This window comes from Dasypus novemcinctus, chromosome 1 (assembly GCF_030445035.2).
Source record: "Dasypus novemcinctus isolate mDasNov1 chromosome 1, mDasNov1.1.hap2, whole genome shotgun sequence".
Taxonomy (NCBI): Eukaryota; Metazoa; Chordata; class Mammalia; order Cingulata; family Dasypodidae; genus Dasypus; species Dasypus novemcinctus.
In genome coordinates, this window is record NC_080673.1 from 116149653 (window position 1) to 116168412 (window position 18760).

General features: G+C 37.5%; 1 protein-coding gene across 2 annotated transcripts in view; it reads left to right on the forward strand.

The window, feature by feature from the left end:
* Positions 1–2508: 2508 nt before the first annotated feature.
* Positions 2509–18760, forward strand: part of SPARCL1 (SPARC like 1) — a 49634-nt gene continuing 33382 nt past the window's right edge. The window contains exon 1 of one of the 2 annotated variants that reach the window (XM_004463926.5): positions 2509–3607. The gene's annotated coding sequence lies outside the window, so the exon portion shown is untranslated. The remainder of the gene's footprint in view (positions 3608–18760) is intronic. The other variant, XM_004463927.4, reaches the window with a different exon arrangement.

The window sequence follows — 18760 nt, forward strand, 5'->3', positions numbered from 1 at the left end:
CTGTAGAAGAATGTCTAGAGCAAAATCCTGCAAGGACAAACAGTGGTCAGAAAATAACCCAGAGAGCAATCAAAAGTTGATAACCAAGACAGAGCTGAGAGGTCAGGCTAGTACCATGAAATGGTTCAGTGCCAGGATGTGATGGTAGATTGGGCAGTGGGGGGAGGGAGATTGCAGAGGCAGAAATCAGTCACTAAACAAGAACTGAGAATGGAGTATAGGTTCCAGAAGCAAGACCCACAGAGACTGGACCAAGTATCAAGGTCTAAAAGACCTCGGTAAGCAAGGAGGAGGGTCCTACAGGCCAGCTCCTGGACAAGGTAGCTACCGGCACACTGATTCCACTTCCTACATCTATACTCACTTCCTGCCTGGAGTTCTGCAGTACCCCAAGGGAATTGTGTCACCTTCCGACAATGAGTGCTTGTCTCTTAAACACCTGCTAGGCAGGGATGGACATATTTCTCACATATCACCCAGAGATTTGTGCTGTGTAGAACAAAGAGGTCCATTATGTGTTCTCTAGTTCTTCATCTACATCAGAGGTTCTTACTCTCATAGATTCCCTAAGTGAGGTTGGGGGATGGACTTCAAAATTTTTCCCACAGCTTTCATCAGATTCCCAAATGGGATCCTAACACTAAAGTGTGAAAAATATACTCTATTTGAAGTTAGGTTGGTCAATACACATACACAAAAAAGTTCTTTATCTGTTAAAATTTTCCCTTCATGTTTAGGCATGGTATACGTTTCCAAATCTGATCTACAGCTCCATCTGTTAGGTGGATATTGTCATAGGTTTATTGTTCTCAGCTTTATGAAATATAAACTATTTTAGAAATGACTGCTTCAGAACAAAGAGTTTGGACATCTGCCAACAAACATTTCCCAAATAAAGCCATACTTAAAAGACATTGTGAATGCAAGGTCCTTTTATTTTCAAAAATCATTTTTCTCTCTTATCTAGTTAATAAGAAGTATAGGGGATTTTTAAACCATACTATAGATTAATAACTCTTAGGGAAGACAGCCTATAAAACTGAGAGTCAAAATTCTCAAGCTTTGCCACCTACAAATGAACTTTGTAGGTAGGTATTTACATGTAAGGGATGAAACCAGTTGGCTTTAACCAAATTATTGTGTTAACACAGATTTCGATAAGAAAATTTATTTTGATCATTTCACAGAAACATAAAACATCAATTTCAGTATTAGAAAAAAAATTTCAGTTTGTCAAATCTTTCTTTCCTAGTCCTCTAGGTAAACTTCCTCTACAGTCCCACTGAATTGATATAATTACTCGAAATCAGTCTCATAAAGCTTTCTCAAGTAAACGGGGAATGCTTGTTAGAGTAAGAAGGTAATATTTTGAGTCCCAAGGAAACGTTCCTTAATTAACCAGGCCAAAATCTTCAGAAATGAGGCTTCCGCCTGTCCGCTGCCACAGTCGCACCCTTCCCACACCCCTCAGGAGGCTGCTGGGGAGCCAGTGCCTGCTCCGTCCAACAGCTAAGACCAGGAGGCCCGCGGAAGCAGAGGAGAAGCAATGCTTAACACAGCTCGCTTCTTTTTTCCTTTCTCTGAGGAGATTGCTCATATCCTAGACCTTGACCAAAGAGAAATATCCATTGTCTGAGGCAAAAGGATGTTGTATCCTTCCATCCTGTCCCTGGAAAGGCGATTTGGAGCAAGTAATCCTGATTTTTGAGACGTGAGGCAGTTGGTTCCCAGCTGCACCGCTGACTTGTTTTCAGTTCCGAGGCAAATTGCCCAGTTTCCTCTGCTCCCAAATTTTCCCAACTGCAAAACAGAGATAATTCTTGTTACCTTTCTCTTGGGGTGTCCTGAAAATAAATAGAGCAGTGTTTCTAAAATACTTTCAGAGAACTGTTTGAGAGCATACGTGCCTAGAGATCTAGGTGGGTTCATGGTTTATTTGTTTTTTTTATTTTATCTATTTGTTTTGCTCTTGGCCTGACTTCATCATGAATTTAGAATATCTAAATAAATTAAATTTTATGCGTTAATTTGGTGTTAATGGATCACTTACAGTATGCAAAGTGCTGTGCTAGGAATGTGGAAAATACAGGGGGCTTAAAGAACTTAGAGCTTGCTAATTAGGAGATATTGTTACCTAGAGGTTGAATAACACATGCTTGGCAATCAGCCAAAGTCCTGGTTCAAAGCCCCTTCTACCACTTCTGAGCCTGGAGACCCTGGGTAAATTACTCAGCCTCACCAAGGTTCAGTTTCCTTATATGCAAACCATAATGGCTAACATTTATTGGATGTCTACTATGTGGCATATGTTATATGTACTTTACATGTATTAACTTATTTAAAACTTAGAACAATCACATGAGATAGATACCATTATCGTCTGCATGTTTGTATCCCCATCTTAGAGTTAAGGGCTTTGATGTATTAGAGAAGTTGCAGAATTTATCCAAGGTCATACAGTTAAAGAAGTGGTAAAGCTGGGATGCAAACCCAAGCTTCCTAGCTGCCAAAGCCTAGCAGCCACTCAAAACGTAGTTACTTAAAACATAGCTGCTCAAATAGCAATATAGAAATGAGCCCATATAGACTTGTGAAGATCAACTGAATTTTTGCATAAAAAAACTGTTAGCACAGCATTTGACATATAAAAACATGCAATAAACATAGCAGTAGCCGTAGAAGAGATTAGACATGTATACAAATAACCAGAATGCTAAGCCAAGAATAAACACAAATCTCCAGTCTATGTCATGGGGAAAGTTTTTATAGACTAACCATTATACATCAAATTATAGTAGGGAGCTCTGTGGGGGGAGAACCCCCTATAATCTGCAGCATTTGCGAATCAGCATTCAAGTGCTCTGCAATATAAAGGGGTGATGCTGCAGACATTTCTGAAGCTCATTCAAAGAAAGGCTAACGTGTCTGAAGTACTTTGCTTTTATTCAAATTCAGACTGTTTTCATGAGAACAATGCAGTAGCTGAAAAACCGTATCTGCTGCAATAATTCTTCCCTTCTTTACCCCCTCCTCCCAATTTCCTTAAGGAAGAAGCAGGATGCAGTTTCTTTTCAAATTCTAAAAATAAAATCACCTTGAAAGGGATCTTAATTGTAAAATCTTTTTAGAGTTGTTTAGGAAAGGGGAAAAAATTCATAAACAGCTAAGTGCTTATCTTCTGGCCAAGTTATGTGCCTCTGAGAACAAGAGCTTGAAGAGCTCACTAGAGGATTTAGTTCTTTCCCTTTTGGTTTGCACTGCCTGGAAAGCTCATTGCTCCCTTAGAGTGAGATGCCAGATTGCTAGAGAAATGCAGGGATCTGCAGCAAACATGATGACAGTCTGAAATTCCCCGCTGCCAGCCTCTGAAATTCCCAGCTGCCAACTCCAAATTCTCGCCTGTCACTTCAGATCCTGACTACTTGATAGCAGCAGAATTTCAACTCCAATAGACTTCCGTGTGTTTCTGAGCAAAGACGCAGAGCTAAAGAAGGGAGTTGAGGAGGTTCTCTTGTGTATTTGTCAAACCTCTTTCCTGGCTGTGTGCAAAAACGGGATTCAACTTCAATTTTCTACTCAGGTTCCAGATCCAGTCACCTACCTGAAGGTAAATTTTAATCTATTTACTGTAATATCTAATTGTATTTGTTAAACTGATTTGTATGCTCTGATAAAGCTGTCTGATATTTTTGCCTAAATAATACACAGCTATTTATTAACCAAAAAACGTTTGCACAATTTACAGAAAAGCTAGCTAATAGGGAACTTTTAACATTTGTGCTCATTTCCTCTTTTCTCCTCCAAGAGTAAAATAGTGAGTACTAATAAATGATGGTAGTTTTATTATAGATAAGATCACAAATGTAGAATTGTTGTTAGCCAGAGTAGCATTCTGCACTTGGTGAAGCCTGAATCATGAACAGTTTTATAAAAATACTTTACTAAATATCTGAAATATACCATAAGGAAAGTAGTTTAAAATATATTTTGAATCAAAGGAACTTGTAAGTTTCACATGCTTAGCTTACCTGAATGTATTCAATCATCACCATTGTTCCAGTCTATACAAAACAGCGTGGTAGAACTGAACATTTGCTTTTCCAAAAAGAAAATCCCAATAATAATATATTCTTGTTTGATTATTTTTAAACTATTGCAAATATTATCATGACCCTTTATAGCTTTGGGACTAATTGTTTCATGTCTCCTCTCACTTATTAAGATGCGCAACACACATACATAAAATTTCCCAATTCCTAATGTGTCTTATTAAAAGAAGCAAAAAAATGAGGAGGGGAACTGAAGTGCTAAAGAGATCATGCTATTTTATTACAAGGTATAATTTCTCATAAAATAAAATAATAATGCAAGTCTTGCTCAGTCATTCCTCCTAGGTATTAAAAGCTTACCCTGCAAGAGAAAGCCATGGTTTCAGCTCAAATCAATATCACTGAGACTGTACACAAAGCGGAAAGAGTATCTCTTTTATATTCCCTTTAATTTGCCAAATAGGTGAAATGTGTCACCTTGGCATTGTATCTGAGCTCTTCTCTGACCCAGGGCCTAAGGGCACTGAAGGTTCATTCAGTCCCACTCAGCAGGAATCTTTTTAAAATGTTCCCCTTTCTCATGGGTACCAGCTTTTTTATTTCACAGTTAAACCTCGATGGTTATGATTATTGTTAAATATTAAATAAACACACATATACATACCTTTCCATTCAATAAGATCTAGCAAAGCAGAGTAGTCTTTTTCATTAACGCATCACCCAATCAACTAATGCTGCTTTCCACATTTTTTAAAAAGAAAAGTACATGTTACTAATGAACCTTGTCTTTTTCTTTCAGAGAATTGTCTTTTAGCAATTAGAGTATTGGTGTTTCCTTTCCAGATCCTTTGAGATTTGATCCCCAATAGCCTCTCTTAGAGTACAGTTTCACAGACTAAGTAAAAATAACAAATAGTGGTGACAGCAGTGAGATGAATAGTGATACAACTGTGCAACTCCAAAATATTATTTATTTCATTTCCTCTTAACTATTTATTATATTTTACTAAGTTGATTATAACAGTACAGGAACATTACTATTTAGTTAAATATAACAAAACTTCCAGAACATGTGGGGAACCTTTTTCTACCAAGAACGTAAGCAACTGTTGCTGTAAGACTTGAGGTGCACTTTGCCTTCACATATCCCTCGGAACCACCTTCAGGAGAGAAGCAGCAGACCCCCACAAATCCAGGAGAACTTCCCTGGTAGGCCTGGCTGCCCAGAGAGGTCCAACCAGGCTGTAGCCTGGTTCTTAAGGGCTTATGGGGCATTTTTACCAAAGGCCGAGTTTGCAATGGCAATACTACCTGAACCTAGCTGACTTCTGTCTGGGACATCACAAGATGGGCAGAACTCTGGAAAACAGAATGTGCAGTCTTGAGTGACTGCTCCAAAGATAGGGAGATGGTGTAATAAAGTGAGCAAGACCATGGGCTCTGGAAACATATAGACCTGGTTTATATCCCGGCTTCACCACTAACAGTTCTGTGACTTCGGGCTTAAACTATTTTGTCTCAAACCTCTCCTTTGTGGAACTGCAGGTACCTCGAAGAGTTCTTGTAAGAACTAAGTGAAAAAAGCAGCTATCCCTGGTATATAGTAAGTGCTTAATCATAGCTAATATTAATATTAAAGTGCTGGTCAATTTACATATTCCTACTGGAAGTCTGTAAAAAGGGAACTTACTCTAGGTTTTTCCCTCATGGTTTATTTCTTGTACATATGCATTTTTTCAGGTAATGAAATGTCAGTACCAGGTCTATGCCTCAGAGTTAGCATGAAAGAGTGGACAGAGCATGGGGTTCAGAGTCTGACACACACTTCATACCTTCAGGACTCAGTTTACCCATCTATTAAGCAAAATAGACATAATAATACCCACAAATGGGTTTGCTGTAGGAATTAAATAGGTTGTTTATTAAATGCCAAGTACAGCAACTGGCAGAATAGTGGACACTCCATAAGTGGGAGAGAAATTTTCTTTATTGCTTAAAAGAAACCTCATGAATCCGTGAGAAGAGGTATCAGTTATGCTCTTGGAAAAATTTACTGGAGTTAACTTGGAGATCAAAAAGTGAATATTTCTTGAATTGTCCTTTTCTTTTTAATCCAAAGAAATGCAGAATAAATCTGGCATTGTATTTCTCTGGAGCCTTCAACATGAGGTATTTATTACAGCATCTTTACCGCTTCATCAATTAGCAGCGTCTTAATGGCCAAGTCAAATGAAACCAAAGAGTTTTCTGTTTCGGATTACCATTAAGCAGAGCAAGAAGAAATGCTACTGTGCAGTGGATTCTGTTTTATTGGCCTACTTGGACATTTCTAAAGGAAGAATATGGGTTTGACTTGCTCTAGGGGGAGGTTTTTTTTTCCTCTCTCACTGCAATTCAAACAAAAGGGTTTTGTTTGGGGTCTTTTTTTTTTTTTTTTCCGTTTTTTGGAATTTTTTTGTTTCTATAAACATCTCCCCTGTTTCTAGTATTGAAATGTCAGCTGCTTTTTCTGGCTGCATGTAGCAGGAGCTGCCTGTCGTCATAGCAATGAAAGAGTATAGAGAGACTCAAGTTTCATGACACACTGTGAAATAACTCTTCGTCTGCTTTAAAATCCTTCTTTAGAAATAAAGTCTCCAGCACTGGCTTGTTTTCTTCCTATTATGCAACCAATTTATGTACACCAGTTGCAGTAGATAAATGTTTCCTTTAAAAATGCAGTGACTAGGTGTTTAGAAAATGAACCAGAAAGCTATGAAAATGGTGGCAATTTCACTGTGGACTGCAGGGGGAAAACGACTGGGAAGGAAAAGAAAGAGAAATATAAACACTCCACTTTAAAACGCCTTCTGCACACCCCGCAGCAAATCCATTTTCCAAGTTCTCATGGCCTCCTGCCATCTTCATAATGCACTGTAGCACAGAGGCTATCCAGATGCATTCTGGGTCAGGCTGCCCAGACTCAAATCCTGGCATTCACATTTTTAAAATAATGTTATCCACTCTGTGCCTCCATCTTCTCATCTTTAAAATAGAGATAATAATAGCCATATTATTATTGTAGGGAGAATTGAATGAGATGTGCATGTAAGGTGCTTATCAGAGTAACTGGCCTGCAGTGAAGGTTGGCCACTGCACTCACTGAAGCCTCAATTTCAGCACTTACAAAGTGGGGATAACAGCTCATTCGTACGGTTGTCATGAAGATCAACTGAAATGATGGTTGTAGAGCGCAGAGCTTACAGAAGTTCTATCATTTAGTAAATGCTCAGTGACTAGTAATTATTCTACTTTTTTGATCTTCACAGAACTAATCAGTTCGCTTTTATGAGTTTGACTCTGATAGAAATGGCCTTTGCGAACTTGAAATCACGCAATGAGGAAAGTATAATGAATACTGCCCTCAGAGTTCTCATGGCATGAACTCCAAACACTGACTTTCTAAAGAAGAAGAAAAAAGAAATTGAGTTGACTTTTTTCACATTTATAAAGGGTAAAAACAGGCTCTTCTCATCTTGATTAACACTAGAGCAAAAAGGCATTAGAACATCTTATTTTTTCATTGAAATGCTTTTTATGAAAGTTTCTGTTTTAGTTTCTCCCATGTTTTCCAGGTCATGCAATTACGTCAATATGTCAAGTTTTATCTCATGTCTCAAGCAATTAATGTGTTCAGTGTTCTTTGCCACACTAAAAGCCAGTGGTATTGCAGGGAGCAAAGATAGAGAAGGCCTGTACTCTTAAAGCTTTCCATGCATCAAGGAGACAGTCATTAATCAAATTATCACATTAATGAAAACTGTATATACACCCAAACAGAAGGTGACCTTGACTACAAAGAACCCCAGCTGTTTTGTGACCCACATAAAAGTACAAATGGATAAGATATTGTACTGTCTACTTAGGATATTTGATCCATTGCCATACATACATATTTAAAATAATTTCATTTCATTCTAAATATTTTATACTTATAAATATTACTTTTTTCCTTACTCTCATTTCATGAAACAATTATATTAAAGTCTTTCATTTGTGTCCATAGTATTAGTGTCTGTCTTCGCTGAATCCCCTCTGCAAATATATATACTAGGGCATCATCCAGCCTTCCTAGTTGTTTATAACACAACTTTTTAAACCTACTGATGCTGCAAATTTGAGCCTGTGGCCTAATTACTCATTCTATGATGATGATCTCTACATATTAATTACTTACTCTACGGTTTTTCTCAGTGTTCTTTAAAGGGCTTAATTTTAAACCACCTGAACCTATAAAGTGTGGTTTTGTAAAATTGTGTAATTCCAGCACCTGCAATAATGAAGTTATAGCCTCAAGAATAATTTTTAAACCTTCTTTAAATATCTTTATATCCTTTTTTTTATCCAACCTGTCAAGGTGGTCTCCCTAAGAATAAAAGCATTACATGCAATCTTTTCTGTTTTCCAGTAATGGTACTTTGTCATTCAAAATGGAATAACTCAGGAAGTACCCTTTAATATAAGAAATTTTGGAATAATTCAATATAAGGCAAATCCCTTTTTTTACAGAACAATTTGGGGTTGAAAAGTATTCCCTTATATTTAAGCATATATTATATATAATTGTATGCCGAAATGAGTGTTGAGAGGGCAAAGAAACTTTGTCTTAAGGGAGTATATAAGGAGCTTACATTCAAGGTCAGTGAAGGCTTTCTCAAGAATATGATTCTTAATACAAAGGCTGAATAGAGGTTAACTCTGTGTGTGTGTCTGTGTGTGTGTGTGTTGGGTAGTGATGGAGGAGGAGCTGGGGGCTGGCAAGAGAATTCTGAGAGCAGGAACAGTGTGTGCCAAGACCCTGGAATAATGACCTAGTTGAGAAACAGAAAGGCCAGCTTTTCTGAGAGGAAGGAGAGAAGCAGTGTGAGATATAAATCCCAAGCAACTCCTCATAATGTCCACTTCCCTGACCACTTAATGTATTTACCCTTTGTTTGATTAATATTTAATGTATATCTTTAATGTCCCTGTTGAATTCTGTTTAGATTTGAAGCCCCCATAGGCATGTACCATGTCAACCCGTGGCTTGGATCCCATGGCAGCAGGTTCATTTAGGAAGGATGAGGGCATTTGAAGGTCAGTGCTCCAGAAAAGTCTATATCATCAAGTCTGATCTTATCAGATGCACTCACAGGACCAGACACTTTGATGTCAGATGGTGAATCAGCAAACAACTCAAAATAGAAAAGTGTCTTTTTAATCCTTCAGATTATTTTAGCACCAAGCTATAGAGCTCTCCCCAGAGACTCATTACAATTTTAAAAGCCCTAAAGCATCATTGCTAACTCAGAATCAGGTAATGACATGCACATGTTGGCTAAAATATGGCTAACAGATTTGTCCTCTGATAGCAAAGATTTTGACAATCACAAAGGAGAATGTACTGTTTGAGTCTGACTATGAAGTACCTGTAGTAAGTGCTTTCTTTGCTTACTACATTTCCCAGAAAGGGAATTTTTCCAAAGTTATACTAATTACTAAAAATAGCAGTCTGCAGGCTTCCTCTGATATAAACAAATACAGGAGAAGATACCTGGCCTTATTTGGAAATGTGGATGTTCATACTCCAGGAAATGAAATGCTAAAAGTATTAAGTAAAATAGAATAACAGCAGTGGATGCAAACATTTCCTTTTTCCAGGATACATGGTATATCTTTCTCAGTTTGTTTGACTTTAGGCAAGAGAAGATGAACAGATAAAGCAGTTATTATCTGCTATTGAAAAACCAAAAGCACTGACGTTTCTTCAACCTAGAGTGGAAGGAGGAGAACTTATAAATTTGGCTGAGGCTGCCAGCAATTGAGTCAACAAGCTGGGGGCCCAGCTGTCTCAGGAATTCAAAGAAATACGAGGAATATTCAATTAGAAAGACTAAGCACTAAAATTTTAAACTAAAATTTCCAAGGAGTCATGGGTGAAGACCATGTTAGAGATGGAAAAGAATAGAATCCAAGCCTCTTCCTCCCTTCAGAGGTAAGGATGGCTGTGTTTGCACTCTAGTTCAGAAGTCAGACAACTCTTTAACTAATGATCCGGGGGAAAGAAAGGAAGAGGGAAGAGGAAGAGCCAGGTAAGAAGTGCCCAGTGGAGATCAATAGTTATCTGAAGTAGACTTAAGTAGCAAGGCAATACACAGAACTTCAAAAATAAAATTTAGCTTAATTCTAAATAAATGTTCTAAAAAAATATAAGAACTGAAAAAAATCAATGCAAAAATCTATACCAATCGAACTTTAATTTAAATTTCTAGAAAATGCTAGAGAAACTGAAAAGAAACCAACTACAAGTAAAAGTTCAAAGTGAACCACAGTATCCAAAATATATTGTTTGTTTGTGTAAGTGCACTCCTAATGGTGAAGTTCATGCCTAATGGCCTAATGGCCAAACTTTAGACCAGCTGCAGAAATTTCAGAATACCAAAAGACAGAGACCAGTCAGCAGGTTTCATTCCAACGAATGTCCTATGTTCCCTACCCAATCCAGTGCCCAAACAATGGTTAGTTATTACACGTACTGCTTTTTCCATCCACTACCTGAAGGACTTTGCACTGGAACTTTAGAGACAAATATCCTTAAGGACCCATTGCCTTGGAGTATATTTTACTACCATGCAATAAAAATTATTTATTGTCCAAAAGAAATTACAATTGATTCACTTGTATGTATTACTCATCCAAAATACAGTTTCATTTCAACTCAGCTAATTAGACTACTCTTGATGAGGCAAATTTCTATGTGTTTTGGGAGTAACCACCACAAAAACAGTGCTTTAGCACAATGTTTAAAATGTTCAGTAGAACGTGCTTTCATCACTTGTAACAAATGTACCACACTAAAGCAAGACATAGAGAACTCTATATTATGCATGATTTTTCTGTAAACCACAACTTCTCTAATTTTAAAAAATGAAAAAGAAAAAAATTATTCGGTAGACTGAGTTGAGTTAATGAATTAGTTTCCTTAGGTGTGGGAAAAGATTGGAATGGAAAAGGAAAGAACAGGAGGACTAATTTACTTCCCAAGATCCCAGATTAATTCTGGTGTCATAACATTCAAGAATTGCATTAGAAAAATGGGAGAACACTGTACAGTGAAAATGTATATGCCATTTTTTGACACAAAATGCTTCCAGGACTAGTAATCCATATTTCTTTCTAAAGCTTTCATTTCATAACTTTCAACTCTTGTAATTTTATCCATAAAATAACCTTTGCTGGATGCTAATCACATCCAAATACCTTAATGCTTCTGATTTTCCCCAAGGACAAGGACTGTTGTGCTCCATTTGAAAGAAAAGTATGCACCGGCTGAAGCACCTATAAAAAGTCAAAATAGGGCAGCACTAGGGAACAAGAGGCAGTTATGTTGGCAGGTGACCAGAAAATATTCAAATTCATGAATCCTAAATATGGAAGCAATGGTTATATATCAGTCATTATCCCAGCAAGGAACTGACAGATCCAGGCAGGAAACTCAAACTTGGAATTTGAGGAGAGTGTAATTAAGGAATGATCTACCAAGGTGGACAGGATGTAGGGAAACTACAGGGGAGAGTGCAAGCAGGCTACTAAGAGCTAAGACTGATGCAGCAAGTTTGACTGCCTGGGGCTATGACCTTCAGTAGAGAACACAGTCACAGGGAGGAGCCTGAGAAAATCTATGCTCTGATCTAACTCTCATTCCTTCAAATCTCCCCTCTTGTGCTAGTGCTCCCATTAGCCAAACCCAACAGAAGCCATTGAGCAAGGGACCCCATTAATGAAAAGCATACAAGTCACCCTCTGAGGCAAACCTTAGGGTGGAGAAGGATAGAGACTGGATGTGGAGTGGATCTGGAAGAGCAAATCAAAGATATCTAGATACCCAGAGGAATAAATCTCTACCCAGAGTTAAGTGCCATCAACAAGCTATGCCTCTCCCAACTTTAGCGAATCTCCCCAGCTTCCCCTCTGAAGGCATAAATAAGCTTAGATTTCTCGCCCTTTTTTCCAGAAACTCCTCAGGCCCCAGCCATAAAATCTAGTAGGGTTTGTTTTATCTGTTTGTCTCAGAGAAAGGCAGATAATGAGTAACATCGCACTATTGGGCAAGCAATCATTCTCCCGATTAAAAGTGTTGTTGGCCCTCACCGAGGTACATGAGAACTACAAATATGTGCTGAATGCTGAAGGGGCTTCCTCTTGTCGTGAGTGCTTTCATTGGTGGTTCACACAAGAAATAAATGCTGAGCAAAGCATACATTGTTCCCAAGCAGGTCCCAACACCCTGAGAATGAGGCTACTTGGAACCCTTTCTAGGTATTATTTGCTGTTTTTCTTACTCTTGGAAGAGAACTACACAATTGACTAATTCTTGGTCAATCCACAGAGCTGACAGCCCTTGAAATTCCGCTCCCAACTAGCAGAACAACTGACTTACTCTATTAGCAAAGTAGTGGAGACAATTGCTTTTGAATCCACAGAGGTCTCGTATTATGCTGTTAGAGTTTAATGAGGGGAATTCAAATAAGAGCAGTCAGGGGAGAAAGCCAAGAACCTAGCATTAAGAGGAAAGAGATTCCAGGAAAGTAGAGAAGAGATAAATTAAGGGATAGAGATGACAGTTAAGGCAGAAAAGGAAAGGAATAATCAAGCTTTTCAGGGCCTAGGTTTTAAATAGGAATTAGCCTACTATTAACACCATGAAGCAACTCATTCAGATATTAAGTCCTGCTACAACATCACATCACAAAAGTTCACATCACAAGGGTGAACGATAATCAGAAGTAGACTCCAGATTTGTTAAGTCAGGAGTTTATGCAATGTGTGGGACCTTTTTTAAAAACAGGAAAACAAAATTAAATTAGATCCAAGGCTTTGTGAGAAGACTAGGCAAATGAGAAGCCCTGAAGCTTATGCTTCTTAGCTCTGTGGCACATCCACCTCTGGCCACGCTCAAATATCTATTTCCCAAAGAATATGCAGAAAAAAAGAAAAAATATATGTAAATAAGTGAGAAAACCCTGGCATTCACAGAGAAAGAGGAGATAGAAGGACAGATGTTATAATATGGCTTGAGCAAAGAAAAAGTCAACTGGCCCAAATAAACCCTCCCACTATACCATGTTGGGAGGACAGGGTGTGTGTGTGTGTGTGTGTGAGAGAGAGAGAGAGAGAGAGAGAGAGAGAGAGAGAGAGAGAAGACTTTCTTAATGGCTGGCAAATTCCTTAGGAAAAGAACACGGAGAATTGCTGCCATGAATCCATCTTAAGGGGAGTTCTGAAATGAGACACACAATAAGATGAGGAACTCTGAAAAGAATGATGAAGATGTATTAACATGGCTACCTCACAACCTTGCCTAAGAAAACCTGTGGGGATCCTCCAAATATAATTCAAGTAACCCTTCAATTATACACTATAGAAAGGGGAGAGTATGCTATTATTTCCTCAGTTAGAGAGAGAGCGCATGCTTGAGAATGTCTCTGAAAAGCCACAAAGATGAGGAGGGACTAGGAAATAAGTATAATGAAGAAATATTAAAGAATGAAAGATTATTCTTTCTGGAAAATAAAGACTTTTAAAATGTAGAAATCAGCTTTAAATGAAAAATGGGTGGATTGGAGTAAGAATCATGTTCATTCCTTCACTCACAAATGTGTATGGATTGCTCTACTCAAAGATAGGTACTGTGCTATGTAAGCAGTAGAGATACATGAGACATTGTAACTAGTCCATCCTCAAGGAGCTATAGTCATTAAGCTAGATGTTACTCTACCTTCTAACAGGTTCAATGAAGGGAAAAAATAATGGAGCTCTAATTGAAACACATAGCAGGAGCACCTAGCAGTGTTTGTTTAGAGGGCATGGGGATCAGAGAGGCCTTCTCTGAACAAGTGATGTTGAAGTTGAAACCTAAAAGATAAATAGGAATTAGGTTAAAGGAGGGTGAATTGCAAAGGGAAATAATATTGCCATCAGGAGTGACATATGCAAATGTTCAGAGGAAATAGATTTTGTAATGTTTTAGAAGCTAAAAAAGCTAAATATATTAGGAATGTAGAATTGGAAAGTGGAAATTGTAAGATATGTTGCCAAAGAGGTAAGCAGGTTTCCAATCTTGAAGATCCTCATATGTCTTTAAGCAGTTTGCATTTCTTCCTGGGAAGTAATGGAGAACCACTGAAGGATTTTAAGCAAAGGAGTAACAATGCCATACTTTTTACTCTCATTAGTTTTGGCTTGAGCTTGCAGTACAGACTGGAAGGCGATGAGGCTGGAGACAGGGAAACTACATAGTGATATATTTCAGCTCCATAGAGTGTTTCTTGAAAGGATTAGATGAGTAGATTACTAAAGGTTAACAAAGAACATTAAAAGATCCTTCATGTGATGGTTAAGCATTTTGATTCTGGAACCTGAGTGCAAATCCTGAATCAGCAACTAACAGGCTGTGTAAGCTTGGGCAAGTTACCTAATTATTTCATGCCTCTATTAATCCATTTGTATTATGGTGATGTTTCTTGGTAAACTTTAGTAATAATAGGGTTGTGGTGAGGACTATTTGAATCAATAGTAAATGTGCTCTCTTATTGATATATCTTTGACTGCAAGAGTAGAATTCATTTTCAACTGCTGAATTGATTGAAGCATGGCCTGGGCATAATAGATGCCCAGTAAATGATCATTGAAAAAAAAAGTCCTCAATCAAATTTAGATATTTCCCCCATGCTTCAAAAAATCCACCTGTGGAATACAGTAACAGAAGACAGCTCCTGCAAAAAACCTCTGCTGGTACTCTGGCAGATGCCAGAGACTGGAGAATGACTCCACAAGCACTGAATTGAAGAAAGAAAAATATCAGCTTTGCTCACCTTCTATTTGGTTGTGAGTAAAAATCCAGAGGAAGATAGATGCCTGCTGAAGTATTAACAATGCAATCCCAGAAGTTAGTGACCTTCAAAGATGTGGCTGTTGACTTCACCCAGGAAGAAAGGGACCTACTAGACACATCCCAGGGAAAGCTATTCAGAGAAGTAATGCTGGATAATATCAATCACCTGGCCTCAGTGAGCGAGACTCTCAAAATTTATCTACCATCTGTATCTATCCACTTACCATCTATCTAAGCTACCTATCTAATATCTACCGATATATTTATATCATCTTCCATTTATTTATTCAAATACCTAGGTTGGCTTCTTCACATTGTATAATCTTTATTTCCTCTTCTATTATATTTTACATTATGATTTTAATAGATTTTTGTCATTTTATGAAACACACAACTGCCAAAATGTAATTTGTTTCCTTTTTTATGTATGTTTACTTCATCCCAATAGAATTTAATCTTATTGACCATAAGAAAAAAAAAAAATCCACCTCTGGCCCTCAAATCATTGCTCTGTATCTTTTATTCTTTTTACCACCAAAACTCTCTTACTTTGCTTTTAACCCACTTGCCATTTGGAATCTTTTTTAATATTTCTTTTCCTCTCAACCCTACAGCACACTCACACAAAACCCACATGCACATTTTAGTGAATAGTGTAGTCATCATTTCCCTTGACCTCAAAACAGCTCTAATACTGAGAACTCCCCCTTTCTTTTGAAATTCTTTTTTTTTTTTTATTTTTTATTTTTGAAATTCTTGTATCCTTTGGCTTCCATGCTCTTTATTCAGAATGAGGCATAATAGCAAAGAGGAATGTTCAGGAAGCTCTCATCGGATGATTACTTCTATTATATGGAAGTTGAGGTCACAGATGGGAAAGAACGGGTGGTACATAGATGACGGGCTTAGCACAGTACCTGGCATACAGTAAAATCTCAATAAATATAAGCTCTATATTAGCTACTATTAAATAGTCAATGACAAAAGCCTACTTTTTCAATAAAATGATACTTTGATGAACATAAGTGATTCTACTACTTATGAATATATTTTACTCAAAATATTTGATGCTTATTCCAATTATCTATTGCTGCTTACAAACTTAATGACTTAAAAAAACAGCCATTTTAGAATGTCTCAAGATTCTGTGGGCCAGGAATTCAGACAACTTACTCACAGGACATTTGCCTGATAGAAGAACTGGTCTATAGGGATCAAGAGGACTCCACACTCATGTCCGGTGCCTTGGAGAGAGCTGGGATCACTGGAGAGTGTTGTAGAAAGTGTCATTTGTAGCATGCAGTCCTTTAGAAGTGACTCTGGACTACCAAATGAATGTTTCAAGAGAGCCAAGTGAAAGCTGCAAGGTTTCTTATAACCTAACTTCTGAAATTCTAGAACCTCACTTCTGCCTCAGTCAATTTGTCAAGTCACTAAGCCAGTACACATTCAAGGGGAGGAGAATTAGACTCCACCTCTCAATGGAAAGAGTAGCAAAGAATTTGCAGCCATCTTTATTTTACCACGATGTTTATATATACTAAAATGAAAGCCGTTAAGAATTTGTCTCAAGAAAGTTCAACCATGTGAGTTAGAATAGCGTTGGCATTAATAGGTGTTTGGTTCTTAGACCATCTCTGCCATGGCAGATGTTTCGTGTAGATATTTGTTTTAATGGTTCGTGAACCAGAAGGACTCTAGGCATTTGAAATTTCAAATCCTGGGTTTCCCAAAAGAGGCCATGCCTTTAAAATGTAGTCACGGTGTCATCTTTTAAAATTCCAGATGATGTTTTCCTGAAAGTTTGGTAATGAGGTCCGCTGTGCCTAACAAATGAAAAAGGTTCTCCTTGAAGTTCCCCTCCAGCCATCACATGATCCATGAAAACAAACAGGCATGCAAAGGAAAGAAAGAAATAACTTAGGGACTCTGCATAAAGTGATAGATTAAAGCCTCTGTGAATTATTGATTATTAGGGTTATTAAACAGTTTTCTGCCATATGAGGATATGAAAGTAATATGATATCTTTCATTTCATCTTTAGAGTTGGTGAAATTACTGACTGTATAATCCTATCTGGGTCTCAAAACTATCCTAAGAGATAGATGGGAAAGGCACTAATACTTTTGCTGTTTTGTAGATAAAGAAACCAGTGACTTGACCAAAGTTTCTTACCTGGCAAATAGCAGTTCAAGTCTGGAGCTTAGATCTTCCAATTCCACACCAAGGGTTCTTTCAACTCTGTTGGTGCCTTTGAATAAGCTCATATGTTGAGGCAAAATAATATTTCTCTAACTTCACATCAACAACACATATTTAAGTCTTCAAGAATAACTCTGTGCATTCAAAAGTTTGCCTCATTTCTGCATTTTTCATCTAGAGTTTTATTTGCTCTTTCTGAAAAAATAACAATCTGCATTTTGTAGATAGCACGCACCAAACTTGAATGCCTCCAAATAAGGAGGCACTTATCCAAGAAAAAATAGTATTCATCATACATACTTCATTTCCTAAGTACTTTGCAAGCATCAGCTAATTAAGCCTTCCCATATGACAGTTGTTTTCAAAACATCTCCTATTTCCCAGGAAAGTTCTCCACTCTGTCTTATTTACAAAAATCAACACATTTGTTCAGGTCTTAAAATAAGAAGCTAAAAGACCATGAAATTATTTTGATCTTTGTATGATAAATGCAATTAGTTCAGTGAAACAAAAATGCTAAGTGGCTGGCCTGAAGGACAAAGTGGGAATGCAATAGAAGAACTCAAGGCCTTCAGAATCCTATATACTGGACTGTCCTACAAGGGTCTATCTTATAAAACACAATGCAGACATCTTCTTTATTACCCAAAACTCAAGGCTGTTTTCTACTTGGATCACTCTAGATGAGATGAACATATTGTGTCTTGAATTTTGTTTTTGAATTCAAGATGAACATAAACACGAAATTCCTTAAAAAAAAAAAAGTTCTATCCTGGAACACCAAAAATAACCAGAAGAAAGTTGGATTTGACCTTCAGTTATCTTTTGCTGCATAACAATCCATTCCAAAATTAAGTGACTTAAAATCACAACCTATTATTGCCTCAAAAAGCCTACACAACTGTCCACTTAAGGTGATATTACAAAATCTATACTTGTTCTATGCCATAAAATATCTCCCTATATCTATGCCAAGATTCTCCACATTCCAGTAGACCCTATGGATTAAGATCAATGAGAAAACATCTCTTAAGACATTCAAAAGACATTAATTCAGGAATATTCCTATCTCCTAAGCATGCGTTAGATGCATGCAGAAATTTAATCTAAATGTACAGAATATAGGACAGGTGGATTTATTTTGAATGGGTAACCTAATTGGAAAAATGTTTTGGAACTTGGACTCCAGGGCATCTTGAAATCATCAAGAGGGAAGAAAAGTGAGGAAGGGGGGAGAAGAGACCTGGCAAAAAAGTAAGAGAATACTAAAAATTTATTTCCTTATATCACACTTAAGAATGTTATATTTGCCTTTAATAACACTGATGAGAAGCAGTAGGCAGAGCAATGGAAATAACATCTTATATGCTATGATACTTAAGAGTTCATAAAGAGCTTCTCCACCTTAGTGACTCCCTGTAACATTGGAAGGAATTGTTTTCCCACTCCATAGACGAAGTTTGGAGAAATTAAGTGATTTGCTCACAACAGCATTTAGTACTTGACATAGTCAGGCCCAAAGCTTCTGGCTTCTAGTCCATAGCCTCTTCCATTAGACCACGTTGTGAGAACACTGGGTTGGAGTCAGAAGCCCTGA